Below are 19,587 nucleotides of genomic sequence, written 5' to 3'. Positions count from 1 at the left end.
CAAGCACTGGGGAATAATGTGTGAGCATGACGTCATTGGTCTTTGGAAGACTGTGTGTGCTGAGTAGGCACATCAGTCTTTTTCTACAGAGGAAAAGAAAGCTCAGATTTAGACATGAACTTAGATACAACAGTTTATACTTTCTGTGTGCAGTATTTTACTATGCTCCACTGCACAGCTCCCCACAGCTCTATGTACACCCCGTATCTCCTTTACTATCTATTGCTCTCAGAGTTGAGGTTTGCCCTGCTGGGGAACACTAAACTATGCTGCTATAGGAGCAAACATTGATATAGTTATTGGGAGAAGAATGAGAACACTGTCTGTATCCTCTATGAAGTTCAGGAGGACGGTCTGTTTCCTCACAGTTCTGTGAGTTCAATGACCCTATCTGCTTTCTCCTGAGTACTGGGATGAGAAGCAAGCACCATGTCTGCTTTCATGTACTTCTTGATTGCTCATGCTTCCTGAATGTACCAGCTGATGGAAGAGTGAGGACCATTCTCTCTCCAGACACTGGGAGGGAAAGGGATGTGGGACTTCAGGATGAACCTCGTCTTAGACCAGGAACTTCTGAAACTATTCGCAGAGAGTTCAGATTTCTTCAGGGCCTCATTTAGACATTTGGAACTTTTCTACACACCATAGTCACTCAGCTTTATTCCTTTATACTCTTTGTGGAGAAACTCAGAAAAGGCCATGAATACCTCAACTGTCTTTCCAAGGGTACACGATCCAAAATCACCAAGGTAGTTCTTCATTATCTATATGACAGACCTAAAATCTCTAGAGCAACAGGGAGATTATCAGGTTGGTGGTAAGCTGATGCTGCATCAGCATCACAGTACAGAGGAAAGGGATTGCAGGTAAGGGGATTCAAGTCAAGCATGAGATACTGGTGCCCCTCCCCACTTGTTTACTCTCCCTCTTTTCTGACTTTAGGACTGTTCTAATTTTGGGGGGTGTTTGTGTTGCAGATGATAAATAGAGTCTTTGATATTTCTGAGACTCTGAAAAGCAAACTCCTGAGGAAATACAATAAGGAGTATGAAGGTTACCTGGCAGATAAGGGCAGTGTGTGAGCATGAAGACAGGATGTTTGTGTGTCATCTAGTCAGCCTGTGACCTGGTACTGTATTGTGCTGGTTCTGTGTTCAATAGACATGCTCCACACTCACTTGAGCACACATGCACCTGTATCCATAGAAGCCAACACACTACACACACACACACACACACACACACACACACACACACACACATACACACACAGTGCACTAGGGTACTCAGATATTGAGACATAATTGTTACTTAGGACAGCTATACAGCAACTGCATAATGCGGTGTTGTTTTTTTACTTAGTACCAGGGTTATAAAGGAGAAGTGTGGATACTATGATGAGCTGACAGAAGTGATTACATCTATAATTTGTTTTTCTCTTTGTTGGCAATACTTTTGCTTCTGAGATTTGAAGTGTGAGAATGATCCCATTTCTTTTTCTATAGAAAAGATGAGAAGATGAAGTGGCAGAAAATGAGGCCTTTTGGCAAGACGTAAAGTATACAATAAAAACTCCACAGAGTTTGCCAAATGGAGCTCTCTGGTGGAGAGACTTGTGGATGGAGTTGAGAAAGATAGTGGAGAGCTCGGTTCCAGCCTGTCATCAGCATCAAAAAGTGCTGAAGAGTCTTTGGCAGAAAGCACTCCACAGGAAGCCTATGAAGAGGTCACCCAAAACACATAATCAGACAAGCAGGGTAGAGAGATTAAGATGATAGAAAGCCCAGGTAAGTCCACACAGGTTCAGGATTTAGGAAGACTCATGTGAAGTGGACTCCATTGCATCTGGTCAGCCACACACACTTGAGACTGCAGCTCATCAGGAAAGGAAGGAGGTGCTAGTGACCAGGTGTATAAAGTCCAGAGCACTGAGCAGCACAGAGAAGATTCATCCCCTTTTACTTGTCCTCAGTCTTTCACTTCCCTGGATCTACATTGCTGTGGTAACAGAACCTAATGTGATTAGTGTTGTCACTCTTCTTCCTGTCACCCTGACTATCTTGCAATAATAGGCTTTAACTTCTTTTAAGTCACATCACTTTCTTCAAAACTTGTTGGTTTCATGTGGTCTGTAGAGATTAGTGGAAGCATGTTTAGAAACTACTGAATCATCTCCCATTGTAAGGAATGTGCTGTGCATTGTCACTTACTAAATGTTGGTCTCTCAGTTAATCTTATGACATAAGGGAGAGATGAAAAGGAAAGAGAATTTTGGTTGTAGGAGATTGTTTTCTGCATTAGTGAGACCTTCGTAGGAAATCCTCAAGTAGGTCAGGGAGATAATGACACTGTGACTGTGCTAGGAGTGACAGTGTTAGAAACTGGGATGGATTCTACTGAAAGTGCCTGACAACTGGGTATGGTTGACAACATCTCTATTCAAAGTTCTCTTTGGGTGACATGAGACATGGAGACAGGAGAAGACCTGGATTCTCACAGCATCGGTACTGTGTAGACATGGAACACAGAGGATCCTATTGGAAGCGTAGGCCCAGGGAAGCCCAACACTCCTGGCAGTCTCTTCATGTATGCAGATGTGCTGAAGCAACTGTGTATCCATGCTCACAAATGAACATGCACATTCTGAAAAATACACGAGCCAAAACACACTCATGGTTCATACATGAAGGATTTCAAAAGTGAAATCCACAAATTTTTTATCAAATGTCTTAGCTCATTAATTTATACTTACTTTTTATTTTTATTTGTATCATCTGGCTTTATAGCCTGAATATGCCTGATATGAGGTCCTGGCATATTTTTCAAGGAATTTCTGAAATTCCAAGTGTGCATTCTGTGGGCTGTCTTTTTACACGTTTCTAAAGTATTGGTTGATACATGGCTTGTCTGGCATGAGTCTAAATCTTTCCTTGAATGAGACCTTAAGTCAAATTGCAAAGCTCTTCTAAATTGGGCCTAGGTGAGAGTCAGCATTTCCCAGATGTGAGTCTGTGCATTCATCAATGCACACATTTGCAGATGCAGGTGAGAGCGTCAGTCTTAGCCGGGCTTGAGTCTGTGCACTCAACAACACACACACCTGGATAATCTAACACAGGAGCAGGAGTAAGCTCTCATGCTAGTATGGTACTGTAGAAATAATCAGGAAAGTGTTAGTGGTCCCAGCTAAGTCGAGACACCTGTCCCTGGAACTTTGCCGGGATTGGTTCACCATCTTCAATCACAGCTGGAATCTAATGATGCAACATTTCTAGGTTGCATGAGCAACTGTATGACTGAAGTCAAGTATTGCAATTATATCACTAGACCCAATTAAATGATAAGTGAGTGTCTATTGGGGAACAATTATCAAGAAAAATGCCAAGAACCACTGAAGCAGTTCCCTGTTATTCCTACTGGATTCACTGACCTTTGGGAAAAAAAGCATGAAAGAAACCCATGCCTATATCTCCTCACTTTCCTCTTCCATATGCCTGAAACCACTCCCCAAAATGGTGAGGCCATCATTGTAGGTTCGCAGACCTGTAACCTACAGATAGTCATGCAGTTCCAGGGTCACAAGGGTCTCCTCCATCCATACAACATGCCTTATTGGGGAATGTCTATGGTGGTGTGACCTTGAGAAAGAATCTGTATATGTTTCCATGTAACTGCAACTTCTTTTATTCATTATTTTATTTTTAAAATTAAATTTAAATTACATACAAGGTTGCTACACTTCTTAATGTTTGATTTTTATTGATGTTTTCCACCCAGTCTGGTCCCATACCAACCTTTCCACAAATGAACACACAAAGATTTATGTTGATTATAATTCTGTGGGCCTATGCCTAGGCCTACTTATTGGCATGCTCTGTCTAAATTATTAACAAATAACTACTAATCTATGTATATTTACATGCTCCTATCTTACTGGAGAATGCCTGAATCATGTCTTCTCTTCCTGGGATGACATGGAGACTGCACTCTGCCTACCTTTGGTGTGGTTCCTATGACCTCACAGCTTTTGGTGAAATGGACAACATGAATTAGTATTCCCACAACAGGCTTTCTTGAAGGTTGACCCTTGGGAATAGTACTAGGTAAGCATATTCTATGTCTAAAAGTCTCAGTCCATGGGAGCATCGCTTTTGAGAATCAGTCTCCAGACCCATGAGGAACCAGAGAAATGAACCTCCAGATGTGAGAGTCCAGAGGTCACCAGATCTGCAGATCTGAACAATGAACAAAGAAGACATGTCTTGTCCAGGAGTGACACATCGGAATTTTACATTTTCTTTGTCTGTCTGTCCTGTTGAGCTCCCAAAGGGATTCCTGTTACTCATCTGTGTTGACACACTGAGTTTGTGAGTCCATATAGAAATTTCTGTACAACCAATTCACAGTCACACCCAGAAACATGTAGTTTCATCCACTCAAGCAAACAGTGAAGTCCTTGCTCACAGCTACCACTCTGTTGTGGCCAAATATTGAAGAAGAAACTCCCTACTTGCTTTGTGGTTCCTGTAGGGGGAGGAGATTTCAGGAGAGATTCCCATTGATTTTGTGTTTTTTTCACAACAGTACGATTCTGAGCTCTACTCAGGCACACCAGAACCTGTAACCTCAGATTTCTCTCTCTTTTCCATTTCAGAACAGAACCCCAAAGGCCTTCACACTGTGGTCCTTCCAAAGGAACTTTGTGAACAGTTCCTCTGTTCTTCACGGAAGAACACCAAGAAAGGCATAGAAACATGTGGTATGCTATGTGACACCCTGGTAAATACCTTAAAATTTCTTCTTGAGTTGAGCCTGTTTCTTCCCTTTGGCTGGCCAGGTCCCCCAGAAAACATATCCTGGGGCTGTGTCCATACATGTCACTCCACAGAAGGAACTTTTGGTGAAAAGGCCTGAGCTACCTTGAATTTGTTGGCTGTATTATGTTGTTTTTCAGAGTCCCTGTTCAATCTCATATTAGATATTTTCATTCTTGTCATGGTTAATACCTGTAATCCCAATCATTGGCAAACCAAGACTGGAGGCTTTCAACAATTTCAAACCAGGATCACACACAGAGTGAGACAGTGAAGTAAAAGAATCCAGGCTGGCAGACTGAAATATGTAAATGAGTCATGGAGACAGCTCCTTGTCTCATTCTAAAAGGAAGAGGAGTCAATAATTTATGTGGCCTGGTCTGAGCACCCACACTGTGCTGATACTTGGAATATAAAATAATACTTCAAGACCTCCGTGTAGACCCAATGGCTGCTGCAGGGACTACAATAGGTAAAGAGTGTGCTATGAGAGAGATCTTGTGGTCATGTCATCTTCCTTCCTTTCTTATGTTTCCCCAACAATGCACTGGAACAGTCAAGATGGGGAAACACTGAGGTGAGGGAAATTGATGAGAGTCATTCACAGGGGTGAGGGCTTCACTTACTTATGTTATGAGATCTTGGGATTGACAAGGTTAGGGACTGGTAACAATTTATTTTCTTTTGGCAGGTAAAGGATGAATACCATGTCTCCCATGTCATTATTCCTGTGCAGAAAGGAGGTCCTGATTACTGTTATGCCCAGAACGAAGAGGGCATCTTGTTTGTGCAAGAAGAACTGGGCCTTCTCACCTTAGGTTGGATTCATGTAAGCAAACTGACCTCACTGGTGGCGAACTTCTCATCTGAGTGCACTGCCCCGATCTGTCTCTACACAGAGTCAACCCATTCCAGATCACCTGTCTCTGAGCACATTAAGTCACTATTGTTCCAGTGATGAGTCAAAGGCACATCTCCTGGTGCATTTCAGCTTTACTAGTTCAGCTCTTACTCATTGTAGTTCTTCAATGTTCCAATTCCTTATAAGTGTATGGAGAATGCTAGCTTCCCTAGGATGTATGGGAAAGTGCTGTAGACTCCATGTACCTAAAAGCTATATGGAAGTATTTTAACTAAGTCAAGAGAGTTCATTCTCATGATTGCATTTTGTCTTTATGAAGGAGCACTTGTTATGTACATACCCAAAATTCTCCTTCACACAAGGGTTACAAGTATTTGTACAGTCTGTGCAGAATTGTGGTGATCTTCAAAAAACACATTTCTTTCATACAGAGTCCTTCTGAAGGATTCTCTCCTCTTCAAGGTCTCAAACTAACAGGTCAGGCAGCTCTTATTGGAATGAGACAGGTGTAAACCACTCCCAGTTATTTCTAGGTTTTGTGAGATCACAGGTATTTATACTCACAGCTTGGGCAGTGCAGATGTGTGGGCAGTCTTCTGTGTCTTCATGCTTCAGTAGCATAAAAATTCACTTATTTCCCTTACAATAATATACCATGGCAGTAAGGAAATCTGGCCCTTTGTGAATGGACACAAATAGGAGGTAAAACAAAAGTAGCACCAAAACACACAAAGCAGAATGCAAGTTGCTCTACAGGATGTAGATAGAGGGCACTGTGGGATTCAGAGGAAGAGGAGTCCCACCTGAGGTTTTGTATAAAGAGGAAGCAAAGGAGGGGTCTATGTCATTGTTAACATGTATCTGTCAGTAGTCTTGGTTGGGATGTCAGGTTTGTGTCAAGCCATCCCTTCAGAGCCGTGCTGTCCATTATTGCTTATGGGCAGGAAGAACAGTGGTTCTTTTGAATAAATGGAGAAATCCTTGGGCTAATTAAGGCAGAAAAATGATGTGACTAAATCCAGACTCCAGAAGATAAAAATTTAGGAGTTGCAAGGCTGGTTGCAGAGGTCATTTAATGTGTGGAATCTGATAACATCCAACGATGATGAGAGGGTAATGACCATGTGTTCAAGAATGTGGACTTCAGAGATTCAGGACTGAAAATTGATGGTGAGACGTCTGAAACAGGGCAACCTTGCAGTTGAGTTCATGAACATAGCAGAGATTCTGTCATAAGCTTCAATATGGGATCTAGAGGAAGACTGATTTTAAGGGGGGATCTTCCAAGGTCTTTCAAAATCTTTCAAATCTCGGCTATTTCAGGCAGTTATGTATTCTGGGACAAAATAGATCAATCCCTCTTCCATCTTCACCTAGAATAAAGTGTTTTCCTGGCATTATGTAAGGAATCATGGTGGGAGCCAGTTTTTTACACTCCTTGGGAACTCCTCCTTTGGTTCAGACATGGGTCTCACATGGAATACTTGAATTCTTTTGTCTTTTTAGATGCATCCAACCCAGACAGCCTTCTTGTCGAGTGTGGATATACACACACATTTTTCATAACAGATAATGCTGCCAGAATCAATTGCAGTGGTCTGCTCACCCAAATATAAACAGTATGTCTGATTCAAGCCTGCAAGGTACAAGTGCAAAATCCTGTATGGCTCAGAACACGTTAAAAACTAATATCCAGAGGGTCTTAACTGATTGCTATAGAAGTGACCCTTTATGGAGCATATTCTAAACAACATCATCTGTTCTTAAAATATGTCCTGATACCACTGCTAGTTTTCTAAGGAAAACTGTAAAGAATTGTCCTCAAAAACCAGAGGTTGAAAAATTCCATACCAGAAACTTGAGCATAGTGTGATCCTGTATCATTTCAAATGTCTTCTTAGTCTGAATTCTTTAGCAGAACCAGTGTTGGGAAAGCAATACATCATCTTGCTTTTCTTGAACTAATTTTTGGAGTCTGGAATGTGTCCCAGGGGATCTAGTGATCTCAGGTTTTAGCACAACTCCCACTTGTTCCTCACAAAGTTTGGCAAGAACAGACCTAACTTTTTGCTTGAAGGGATAAAGAAGAGAAATAGAAAGGAGAGAGATCATAGGAGAGGAAAAAGAGAGGAAGAAAAGAAAGGGAAAAGAGGACAAAAACGTGTAGGGTAGAGAGAGGAAGGAGCCATGTGAGATATCTGATTGAGTGTCATGTTGTCTTTTCTAATTTCAGACCTGGAGTTTTCACATTGACACCTTTTGGATTGAACAAAATATGATGCTGCCCCCAGAGAGTCTTCGATCCCCATAATCAGGACTCAGCTATATTCTGAGTACATATCTGTGAAAAAGAAATCGAGCTGATGTCCCCAGGCAGTATATAGATTTGAAGAGCTTAATCATCCTTTGGTCAACTTCATGGATGTTTGGCATCATCGCACACCTTCCTAGAAATCCATTATAACCATTTATCTAGGAAGGAGTGGGAATTGGATATAAGTGTCTTATATTTGACACATTGTCATTTGATTTGTTTGAGGATGCTGACAATCTTACCCCTTTTCCTGATATCTGGATATACTAATACTATGTACTTTCGAGGCTGTTGAGCGGAGAAGGGAAGAAGGACTAGGGTGGACTCAGGAACAGGGTGTATGCTCAGTAGGTCTGATATCCTGATACATCCCTAGGAAATGGTGAAAAGAAGTAACTGACAAAGCTTGGACTCCATTGGCTTATTCAAGATTTATGACATGCTAATTTGTTCTTCATCATTGTCAGATACTAAGCATAAGTTGGTGATGTAGATGCACAAGAAAGGGTCAAGTAAGATATGTAAATTAAGCATATTCATCCCAGAGTATTGATTCAAAAGCAGGTTTCTCAAGTGCCTAGGGAGATGATTTCTTCTCCAACGTTTTGTCTGTGATAATATACCTGGCATGATCAGACCTCAGGGCTTAAGGTCAATCTCAGATCAATGAGATTCTGGCACTTTACTTCTATCAGTCTGGACTTTTCTATTCAGTTTAATTCAGATAAAACATAGTACCATTGTGAGAAGACCAGAACCCTGTCCCATAAAATTTGTTAAGAGGCAGGGATACAGCCAAACAGATTCAAGGAAGACTGAGGTCCTAGGATCAGTGTGCTAATTCCAAGAGGTAGAACCCGAGTTCTGTATTTATAACTATCATAATAAATGTATATGACCATTTGTAAAAAGTTTACATCATAGTACTGATCCTAACAGGAAATTGAGACCTGATTACATTTCAAGTGTCTTTATAAAAGCATGTATACACATTTATATTTCATTATGTTTATTTATGCAATTTCATTGTGTAGTCTTTTAAAATTAGACTCTGTTTTTATTTTAATTCTGTGCCTCTGTAGATTTGCACATGTCAGTTTAGTACCTCTCTGCTACAAGAGCTCTTCAGATGTGCAATTCTGGAGTCAAGCAATTGTGCACTGCCTACTTCATTGCAAGAGCAGTGGATGTTGTTAAGCACAGCAGTATACTACAACGCCCATTGTGTGGTCTCATGGGTCAATCCAGTGTTTTCAGCTGATGTGGACAAGGACTTTCTATCAGATGTGTTCAAAAACACATAACTCTAAATTGTGATATGGTTAATGCTTATATACTATGATATTGAAAGACATTTCACACTTTTAATAAATTATCTGGAACACCAGTTCCCTATTTCCTAATTGTAAAATCTTCTTCTGAATCTGGCCATTGTGGAATACACACACAGTGTAAGCTGCAGCAAGATTTTACCAATCTGAGGCCATGTAATTTTGTGTCAAGAGTTTCAGACTGATAAATTCCTGAACACGTATGCCATATGAGCATCCCCTCAAGGCCTATTATGTCCCCTTTGCCATCTGATTGGAATAATAACTCTAAAGCTACACTGAACTTTTTGGACTATTTTAATAAGGAACTATTTCCCAAGTGAGTCTGGAAAATAAATACCAAAGATCCATGAGGAGACACTGACTCTGACCTTGAGGAGAATTAGGTGCCAGATCTTTTTTATTGTTATATTTCTATTTTATGTATTTTTATTTTTAAATTTAAGTTGGAAACAATGTTGTTTCACATATCTATCCCAACTCCCTCTCTCTTTTCCCTTGCCTCCTCAAATGCCATCCCACCTATACCCTCTCCCCCATCCCTCAATCCCCACTCCTTTCCCCAGGGAGGGTGAGGCCCTCCATGGGGGTTATCCATAGTCTGTCATTTCATCTAGGGCAGGGGCTAGGACCTCCCGCAAGGGTTGAGGCTAAGAGAATATCTCTCACTGGGTCATGGGCATCCAAAGTCGATTTGTAAGCCAGGGATAAATATTGTTTCCTACCCAAGCCCCATCGATTGCCTTTGCCTCCTCTACATTCAGAGGGTCAGGATCTGTGCCATGATGGATTCCCAGCCATCAGTACGGAGTTCAAGAGCTCTCCCTTGGTCAGATCAGTTGTTTCTATGGCTTTAAGAAGCCCACGCTTGACCCCTATGATCGTCAGTCCTCCCTCTCTGTCATTGGGTTCCTTGAGTTCAGCTCAGTGTTTAGCTGTGGCTGTCTGCCTCTGCTTCCATCAGTCATTGGGTGAATGTTCTGTTTCCCAGACTCTTTGGCAGTGGGACTGTAGTCTGGAACTCCCTTGTTTGTCTTTTTGTGAAATATCTTTTCACATTGCTTCTAATGACATGAGGATTTCACCTCAAGGCTGATGTTTGGTTAAAATTTAGCACCTGGGAGATAGAAGCAGGGGGATAATTTCAGGATCCTCCTGGTTATCCTAAGGCTATGTTTTCTAATCTGGAACATATAAGTCTCTCTTTTGGTATAAAATTTGTAAGCTGTTTCCCAACAGTTTTCCATGCCTTAACCACATTTCCTGGATGCTTTCTTTGAATAATGATGTGGCTAAAAGTTTATGGAGGCCAGGAAATATAATGTGGTGGTTTTAATGAAAATGGACCCTATAGCTCATAATGAGTGGGAATATTCAGAGTGCCAATTGCTGGATTAGGTGTGACCTTATTGGAATAAATGTGTAACTGGGGCCAGGCAATGAGGTTTCAGAAGTTCAAGCCAGACCCAGTGTTATTCTCCCTTTATGCGCTCTGATGATCCTGATGGAAAACTCTCATCTCCTTCTCCAGCAACATGTCTGGCTACATGGAACCATGATTCCTTGCCAGGATGAAAATTAACTATACCTTTGAACTGTAAGGCATTCTCAGTTAATTTTTTTTCTTTATAAGAGTTTCTGTTGCCATGCTGTCTCTTCACAGCAATAGAAACAAGAGTTGACCACTTTGGGCTTAACCCTGAGAAATCTACCTCTCCCCTTCCAAGAAGTCCATGGTTGCCTACCATTTTTTCTCCAGGGGTGTAACACTGAAATTTCTCTGTTCTGAATTAGCATACCCATTGATACTACCATCATACTGGTCTTGTTTAAGCAACCATTTCTAGGAAAGACAATTTCACAGCAAAATTCTTAGTATTATGGTTCTTTCTGTCCCCTCTTTTGGTGGTTTGAATAAGTACGGACCTCATAAACTTAGGTGTTTGAATACCTGACTTGTAGAGAGTGGCAACATCAAGAGGGTCAGCTTTGTTGTGATAGGTGTGGCTTTGCTGGAGGAAGTGTGTCACTTTGTTGTGGACTTTGAGGTCTATATGCTTAAGCTATGCCCAGCGTGGGACACACAGTTCACTTCCTGTTGCCTACAGGTCAAGATGTAGAACTTCCAGCTCCTTCTACAGTACGGTGATTCCTTGCATGCCATACCACATGATGATAATAAACTAAATTTCTGAACTGTAGGTCAGATCCAATTAAATGTCTTCTTTTATACAAGCTGCCATGGTCATGGTGTCCCTTCACAGCAATAGAAATCCTTTTCCATTATGATTACTTAAATATCAGAAATTGGATAGTTTCTAAGGACAAAGACATGTATGGATGGAGATAACCTGAGCCTATGTTGCAATCTGTGTTTTCTGTAAATGGCAGAGTGTATATGACAAACTGTGTTTGCTGTATATAACAGAGCTGGACAATAGGCCTGCACAAACATTTTGGAACTAGACAGCTACACAGTGATTGAGTCTCAGATCCTGAACATGGAGTTACATGATTGGCATTTACATTGCTAGATTTTTAGTTCATTTTGCTATTCATCACTGCTTTCATTTTGGAATAAGACGTATTTTTTGTTCATTATGTTGCAAGAGCTCAGAGTTAAGAGGCTTTTGATTTTTAAAGAATTCTTGAATTGTTAGTTGTTTAAAAATTTCAGGAGTGTGAGACTTTCAAATTTTGACTGTATTTTATGTGGCAATATTAAAATGAAAGCTCAGACACAAGGAATAGAAAAGGTATGGATTTAAATAAAATATTTGTGTTGCAAGTTGATAAATGGTGGAATGTTCTAGTTATCAAATGGACATATTTTTGCAGAATAGGAGCCCCTGAGAAATCTCAATTGAATACTTCATTAGTTTGTCTTTTGGACATATCTCTGCAGGATTGTCTTAATTGTTAATTGATGTGGGAGGACTCAGTCTACTTTGATCATGGCCATGTCCTGGTATAGTGGTCCAGCTTTATAAGCGAGTTACCTAAACAATTGACTCTTAGAGGCTAAGTGGGAAAACCAGCAATCACTAAACCAGGTTTTTAGTTCCTGTCATAACTTCTCTCAGTGATAGACTCTGAAGAGTGTCTGTTAGTATATGTATTTCTGGCCTTTTCCTGTCACATTTTATTTTCTGCCTGCCATCGGGTGAGCTTTCTTCCTCTTTCATACATACCCACTTCCATTACATTCTATATAGATGCATAGAGCCTTTAAATCACATATCAAGCCCTCAAATTATAAGTCACAATAATCTGTCTTCTCTTTGTATCACATACTAATTGAAGCATAGTGACTTATTGTAGTGAATTTCAGCAGAGAGAAAACAAAGCGTCATAAATTCACATTGTCACCAGATACCCTTTGTAAGAAATATAGACATACCAGATTAAAATTTAAAAAATTGCAAAGGCCTCTCTACCCCTAAAAACATGCTGTTTTCTGGAGCTTTAGTTACAGCATTCAGTACACAGACTTCATAATATGATGGTAGTTATTAAACCTTTGTTGTAATATAAAGTGGGAAAACATATCAAAAATATGAAATAAGAAATATGTAAGATTAAATAAAACTAATTTGCAACACAGTCACAGAGAGATAATCAGGGCAAAGACAAGGGAAGAAGAGAGAAGGCATGACCAAGGAATGCTAACCAAGGCATTGGAAAAGGGAGAAACAGGCTTCCAACAAGTTCAAAGAAGGATCACATACAGAGTGTGACAGTGAAGTAAAAGCATCCAGGCTAGCAGACAGAAGTGTATAAATGAGTCATGGAGACAGCTCCTTGTCTCATTCTAAAAGGAGTAGGAGTCAATAATTTATGTGGTCTGGTCTGAGCATGCCCACTGTGCTGATTCTTGGAATAGAAATTAATTATTTCAATAACTCCAAATAGACACAATGGCTGCTGCAGGTAATACCATAGGTCAAGGGTGTGCTATGAGAGACATTTTGTGATCATGTCATCATCCTTCCTTTCATGCGGTTCCCCAACAATGCACTAGAACAGCCAAGGTAGGGAAATGTTGAGGTGAGGTAAATTGATGCGAGTCATTCAGAGTCATAAAGAGGAAGCAAAAGAGAGGTCAATGTCATTGCTAACATGTATCTGTCAGTAGTCTTGGTTGGGATGTCAGGTTTGTGTCGACACAATCCTTCAGAGCCGTGCTGTCCAATGCTATTTATGGGCAGGAAGAACAGTGGCTCTTCTGAATAAATGGAGAGATCCCTGGGCTGATTTGGGCAGAACAATGATGTGACTAAATCCAGACTCCAGAAGATAAAAATAAAGAAGTTGCAAGGCTGGTTGCCGAGGTCATTTAATGTGTGGAAACTGCTAACTTCCAATGATGATGAGAGGGTGATGGCCATGTGTTCAAGAATGTGGGACTTCAGAGATTCAGGACTGAGGAATTGATGGTGAGACATCTGCAACAGGGCAACCTTGCCGTTGAGTTCATGAAGATGGCAGAGATCCTCTCATAAGCTTCAATATGGGATCTAGAAAAAGACTGATTTTAAGGGGGATCTTCCAAGGTCTTCCAAAATCTTTCAAATCTCGGTTATGTCAGGCAGTTATGTATTTAGGGACAAAACAGATTAATCCCTCTTCCATCTTCACCTAGAATAAAGTGTTTTCCTGGAATTATGTAGGGAATAATGTGGGAGGTATTTTTTACACACCTCGTGACCTGCTCCTTTGTTTCAGACATGGGTCTCACTTGGAATTCTTGAATTCTTTTGTCTCTTTAGACGCATCCAACACATACAGCCTCCTTGTCGAGTGTGGATGTACACACTCATTTTTCTTATCAGATAATGCTGCCAGAATCAATTGCAGTGGTCTGATCAACCAAATATAAATAGTGAGTATGTCTGATTCAAGACTGGAAGGTTCAAGTGCAAAATACTGTATGGCTCAGAACACGCTAAATACTAATATCCAGAGGGTCTTAACTGATTGCTATAGAAGTGAGCCTTTATGGATCATATTCTAATTAACACCAGCTCTTCTTAAAATATGTCCTGATACCACTGTTCGTTTTCTAAGAAAAACTGCCAAGAATTGTCTTAAAAAACCAGAGGTTGAAAAATTCCACACCAGACACATCAGCATAGTGTCATCCTGTATCATTCCAAATGTTTTCTTAGTCTGAATTCTCTTTTTAAATTTTTTATTTTAAATCGCTTGTTTAACATGTCAATCCCAGTTTCCTCTCCCTCCCCTCCTCCTGCACCCCCCACCATCCCCCCATCCTCCCACTCTATTGCCAATTCCTTCTGCATAGGGGATATCTAGAGTCTATCATTTCATTCAGTGTAGGTTCCAGGCACTTCCCTAAGAGTCCAGGCAGAGACAGCAACCCTTTTTTTGTTATGGACACATGATATCTGTTAGTATTCCAGGGATAAACAATGATCCACTGCTCAGGACCCCATAGGTAGCCCAGGCCTCCTCATTGACTCACACATTCAGGGGGTCTGGATCGGTCACATGCTGGCCTCCCAGCTGTTGGTCTGGTGTCCAAGAGCTTTCCCCTGTTCAGATAAGCTGTCTCTTCTGGTTTTGCCAGCCCATTCTTTACCAATTTGCTCTTTGCTCCTCTCTCTCTGTTGCTGGCTTCCTTGGGTACTGTTCAGTATTTAACTGTGGGTGTTTGTCTCTGCTTCCATCAGTCACTGGATGAAGGCTCCAGGATGGTTATAAACATCATGTTCACTATCAGGAATAGGCATTCGAGGTGATCTCTACACTATTGCTTAGCTTGCCAATTGGTGTCATCCGTTTAGATCACTAGAGGTCACCCTGGTGCCTAATCTGTCCTCTAACATATGATTCCCTCTTCCCCCTATCCTAACTCCCCAGTCAACCTTCCTGTTCCTCCATGTCCTACTCTCTCTTCCACTTCTCCCCCTCTCTATTTCCCAGGTCCCCTCCCCCCACCCCTCACCGGGTTCCCCATCTGTTCCAAGGATCTTGCCTCATTTCTCTTCTCTTGGGTACCATATATACCTTTTAGGTTCTTTCCTGTATTTCAGACACTCTGTCAGTGGAAGTGCAGGCTGGCACTCTCCTGATCAATGTTTAAATTCCATATATGGATTCCAGGCCCCAATCTCCAGAGATCCCAGCTAGATGACCCGCCCACATAGGAAAGACATCAGCCCTTCCAAGCCCCAAACTCAGGTGATCCCAGCAAGCTAGGAAAGATGTCAGCTCTTCCAGGCCCCAATCTCCGGTGATCCCAGCCAGGAAAGGAGACCAGTGTAGACAGAAAGACCCCACCAGCATCTACTGGAAGAAGAAATGGGAAGAAGACAGAATAAGAGCTCACTCAGCAGTCAAAAGACCAACATGACTCCACCAGATCTAGGGAATCAATGCCAGCAATACCTGAAAAACACTACATAGATGAAGCATAGGTAACAGACATTAAAAATCATTTTATGAAGATGATAGAGACCCTCAAAGAAGAAACGAGGAAATCCATTAAAGAAATAGAGGAAAAAACAAAAAAAATTCCATGAAATGGGGGACAAATTCAAGAAATAAACAAATATCTCAAAGAATCTAAAGAGCAACAAGAAAAAACAACCAAACTAATGAAGGAAACATCTCAAACAGTTGAAGGATTGAAAGCTGAAATAGAAACAATAAAGAAAACACAGAACGAGGGAATGCTGGAAATGGAAAAGCTGGGTAAATGATCAGGAACAACAGATGCAAGTATCACCAATAGAATACAAGAGATAAAAGAGAGAATCTCAGGTGTTGAAGACTCATTAGAGGGTATACAGTCGTCAACCAAAGAAAATCTCAAAACCAATAAATCCCTAACACAAAATATCCAGGAAATATGGGATACCATGAAGAAGCCGAATCTGAGAATAATAGGTATAGAAGAAGATGAAGAAATGCAGCTCAATGGTACAGAAAACATATTCAACAAAATCATAGAAGAAAACTTCCCTAACCTAAAGAAGGATATGCCTATGAAAATACAAGAATCTTAAAGAACACCAAGTAGGCTGGACCAGAAAAAGAAGTCACCTCGCCATATAATAATCAAAACATCAAACCTACAGAATAAAAAGAAAATATTAAGAGCAGCTAAAGAGAAAGGCCAAGTAGCATATAAAAGCAGAACTATCCGAATTACACTTGACTTCTCAATGGAAACGATGAAAGCCAGAAGATCCTGGACAGATGTCCTACAAACGCTAAGGGAACAAGAATGCCAGCCAAGACTACTATATCTAGCAAAGCTCTCAATTACCATAGATGGAAAAAACAAAAACAAAATATTCCGTGACAAAGCCAGTTTTAAACAATATGTGTCCATGAATTCAGCTCTACAGAAAGTGCTAGAAGGAAAACTTAGATCCAAGGAAGATAACTACACTCACAAAGACACAGGTAATATGTAATCCCACTTTACATAACACCAAAAGAAAAAGGGAGGAGAAACTACACAGAATAACTTCACTACCAATAAATCAAGAACAAACAAGAATCATCAATCAATGGTCATTGATATCCCTCAATGTCAACGGCCTCTACTTGCTTATAAAAACATGCAGACTAGTCTGAATTCTTTAGCAGAACCAGTGTTGGGTAAGCAATACATCATCTTTCTTTTCTTGGACTAATTTTTGTATTCTGGAATGTGTCCGAGGGGATCTAGTGATCTCAGCTTTTTGGGACAACCACCACTTGTTCCTCACAATGTTTGGCCTGAACAGACCTAACTTTTTGCTTGATTCTTCTTCTTTCTCATTTCTATTGTTGAGTTCCCCTGTTCCTTTAAATCAATGTAGATGAAAGAGATCAGGAGAGAGAAAGTCAGAGAGAGACATATACAGAATGGGATAAGTAGAAGGAGAGGGATGACAAGGAGGTCAAAGAGAGGAAGAGGAAGAGAAGACATATGTGAGCAGGTGAAAGGTTGATTGGGACTATGACAAAGAAAACAAGTTCTAACAGAACCAATGACAGTGATCACTCAGAAGAGAAGGAGGACTTCTGCATCATTTGTGATGGAGAAAGAATTGTGCAGAGAAGAGGAGAGACAGTAGGAGACGAGGGGGAAGGGACAGAGAAGTGAAAGAGGAAGGAGAGAGGTTATAGGAGAGGAAAAAGAGAGGAAGAAAAGAAAGGGAAAAGAGGACAGAAAGGTATACGGTGGAGTGAGGAAGGAGCCATGTGGGATATCTGATTGAGTGTCATGTTGGCTTTTTTCATTTCAGAACTGGAATTTTCACACTGACACCTTTTGGATTGAAGGAAATATCATGTTGTCCCCAGAGGGGCTTCCATCCCCATAATCAGGATTAACTCAGCTATATTCTGTGTATGTATCTGTGAAAAAGAAAATGAGCTGATGTCCCCAGCCAGTATATAGATTTGAAGATCTTTATCATCCTTTGTTCACCTTCATGGAAGTATGGTATCATTGCACACCTTCCTAGAAATCCGTTATAACTATTAATCTAGGAAGGAGTTGGCAGTCAATATAAGTGTCTTATATTTGACACATTGTCATTTGCTTTGTTTGAGAATGATGATAATGCTACCCCTTTTCCTGATGTCTGGATCTACTAATACTATGCAATTTTCAGGCTGGTGAGTGGAGAAGGGAAGAAGGACTAGGGTGGACTCAGTGCCAGTGGGTGTATTTAGTAGGTCTGGTGTCCTACATACATCCCTAGGAACATGGTGAACAGAAGTAACTGACAAAACTTGGACTCCATTGGCTTATTCAAGATTTATAACATGTTAATTTGTTCTTCATCATTGTCAGCTAGTAAGCATAAGTTGGTGACGTGGATGCCAAAGAAAGGGTCAAGTAAGACAGGTAAATTTAGCATATTCATCCCAGAGTATTGATTCAAAAGCAGGGTTCTCATGGACCTAGAGAGGTGATTTCTTCTCCAACATTGTGTTAATACACTTGGCATGATCAGACCTCAGGGCTAAAGACCAGTCACAGATCAAAGAGATTCTGGCACTTTATTTCAATCAGCCTGGCCTTTTCTATTCAGTTTAATTCAGATAAAAATTAGTACCATTGTGAGAAGACCAGAACCCTGTCCCCTAAAATTTGTTAAGAGTCAGGGATACAGCCAAACAGATTCAAGAAAGTCTGAGATCATAGGATCAGTGTGCTAATTCCAAGAGGTAGAACCCGGGTTCTGTATTTATAACTATCATAATAAATATGTATGAGCATTTGTAAAGAGTTTGCATCATACTACTGATCCTAACAGGAAATTTAGACCTAATGACATTTCAAGTGTCTTTATAAAATCATGTATACACATTTATATTTCATTGTTCATTTATGCAATTTCATTGTGTAGTCTTTTAGAATTAGACCCTGTTGTTATTTTAATTCTGTGTCTCTGGATTTGCACACGTGAGTTTAGTGCCTGTGTGTTACAAGAGCTCTTCAGATGTTCTAGATCTGGAGTCAAGCAATTGTGCACTTCCTACTTCCCTGCAAGAGCAGCAGGTGTTATTAAGCACATAAGCATACTACAGCACCCATTGTGTGGTCTCATGGGTCAAACCAGTGTTTTCAGCTGATGTGGGCAAGGTCTCTCTAGCAGATGTGTTCAAAAACACATAATTCTAAATTGGGATATGGTTAATGCTTATATACTAGGATATTGAAAGATACTGCATACTTTAAGATAAATTATCTGGAAAACCAGTTCCCTATTTCCTAATTGTAAAATCTTTTTCTGAATCTGGACATAGTGGAACACCCACACATCAGTTCTTGTTCAGTAGCAGGAAGTGTTTACCAATCTGGCTGATAAATCCATGAATATGTATGCCAAGTGAGCATCCCCTCAAGGCCTATTAGGTCACCTTTGCTATCTGATTGGAATAATGACTCTAAAGCTACAGACAACATTTTGGACTCTTTTAATAAGGAACTATTTCTCAAGTGAGTCAAGAAAATAGGCACAAAAGATCCATGGGGAGACACTGACTTGGACCATGAGAACTAGGTTGATGTCTTGGGTGCCAGATCTTTTTTTATTATTATATTTCTATTTTATGTATTTTTATTTTTAAATTTAAATTGGAAACAAGGTTGTTTCACATGTCAATCCCAGGTCCCTGTCTCTTTTCCCTCACCCCATTAAATGCCATCCCACCAAACCCCCCCTCCCCTATCCCTCAATATGCACTCCTTTCCCCAGGGAGGGTGAGGCCCTCCATGGGGGTTATCCATAGTCT

At 40.6% G+C, this 19,587-nt stretch overlaps 1 pseudogene; it reads left to right on the top strand.

Annotated features, from left to right (window-relative positions):
• The first annotated feature begins 1,771 nt into the window (after nucleotides 1-1,771).
• LOC121134804 lies at nucleotides 1,772-17,673 on the top strand (annotated as a pseudogene).
• Nucleotides 17,674-19,587: the final 1,914 nt, after the last annotated feature.

Source organism: Mesocricetus auratus, unplaced genomic scaffold, assembly GCF_017639785.1.
Source record: "Mesocricetus auratus isolate SY011 unplaced genomic scaffold, BCM_Maur_2.0 Super-Scaffold_100030, whole genome shotgun sequence".
Classification (NCBI taxonomy): Eukaryota; Metazoa; Chordata; class Mammalia; order Rodentia; family Cricetidae; genus Mesocricetus; species Mesocricetus auratus.
Note: the sequence above shows the minus strand (reverse complement) of the source record. Positions and strands in the feature narration are given on the sequence as shown.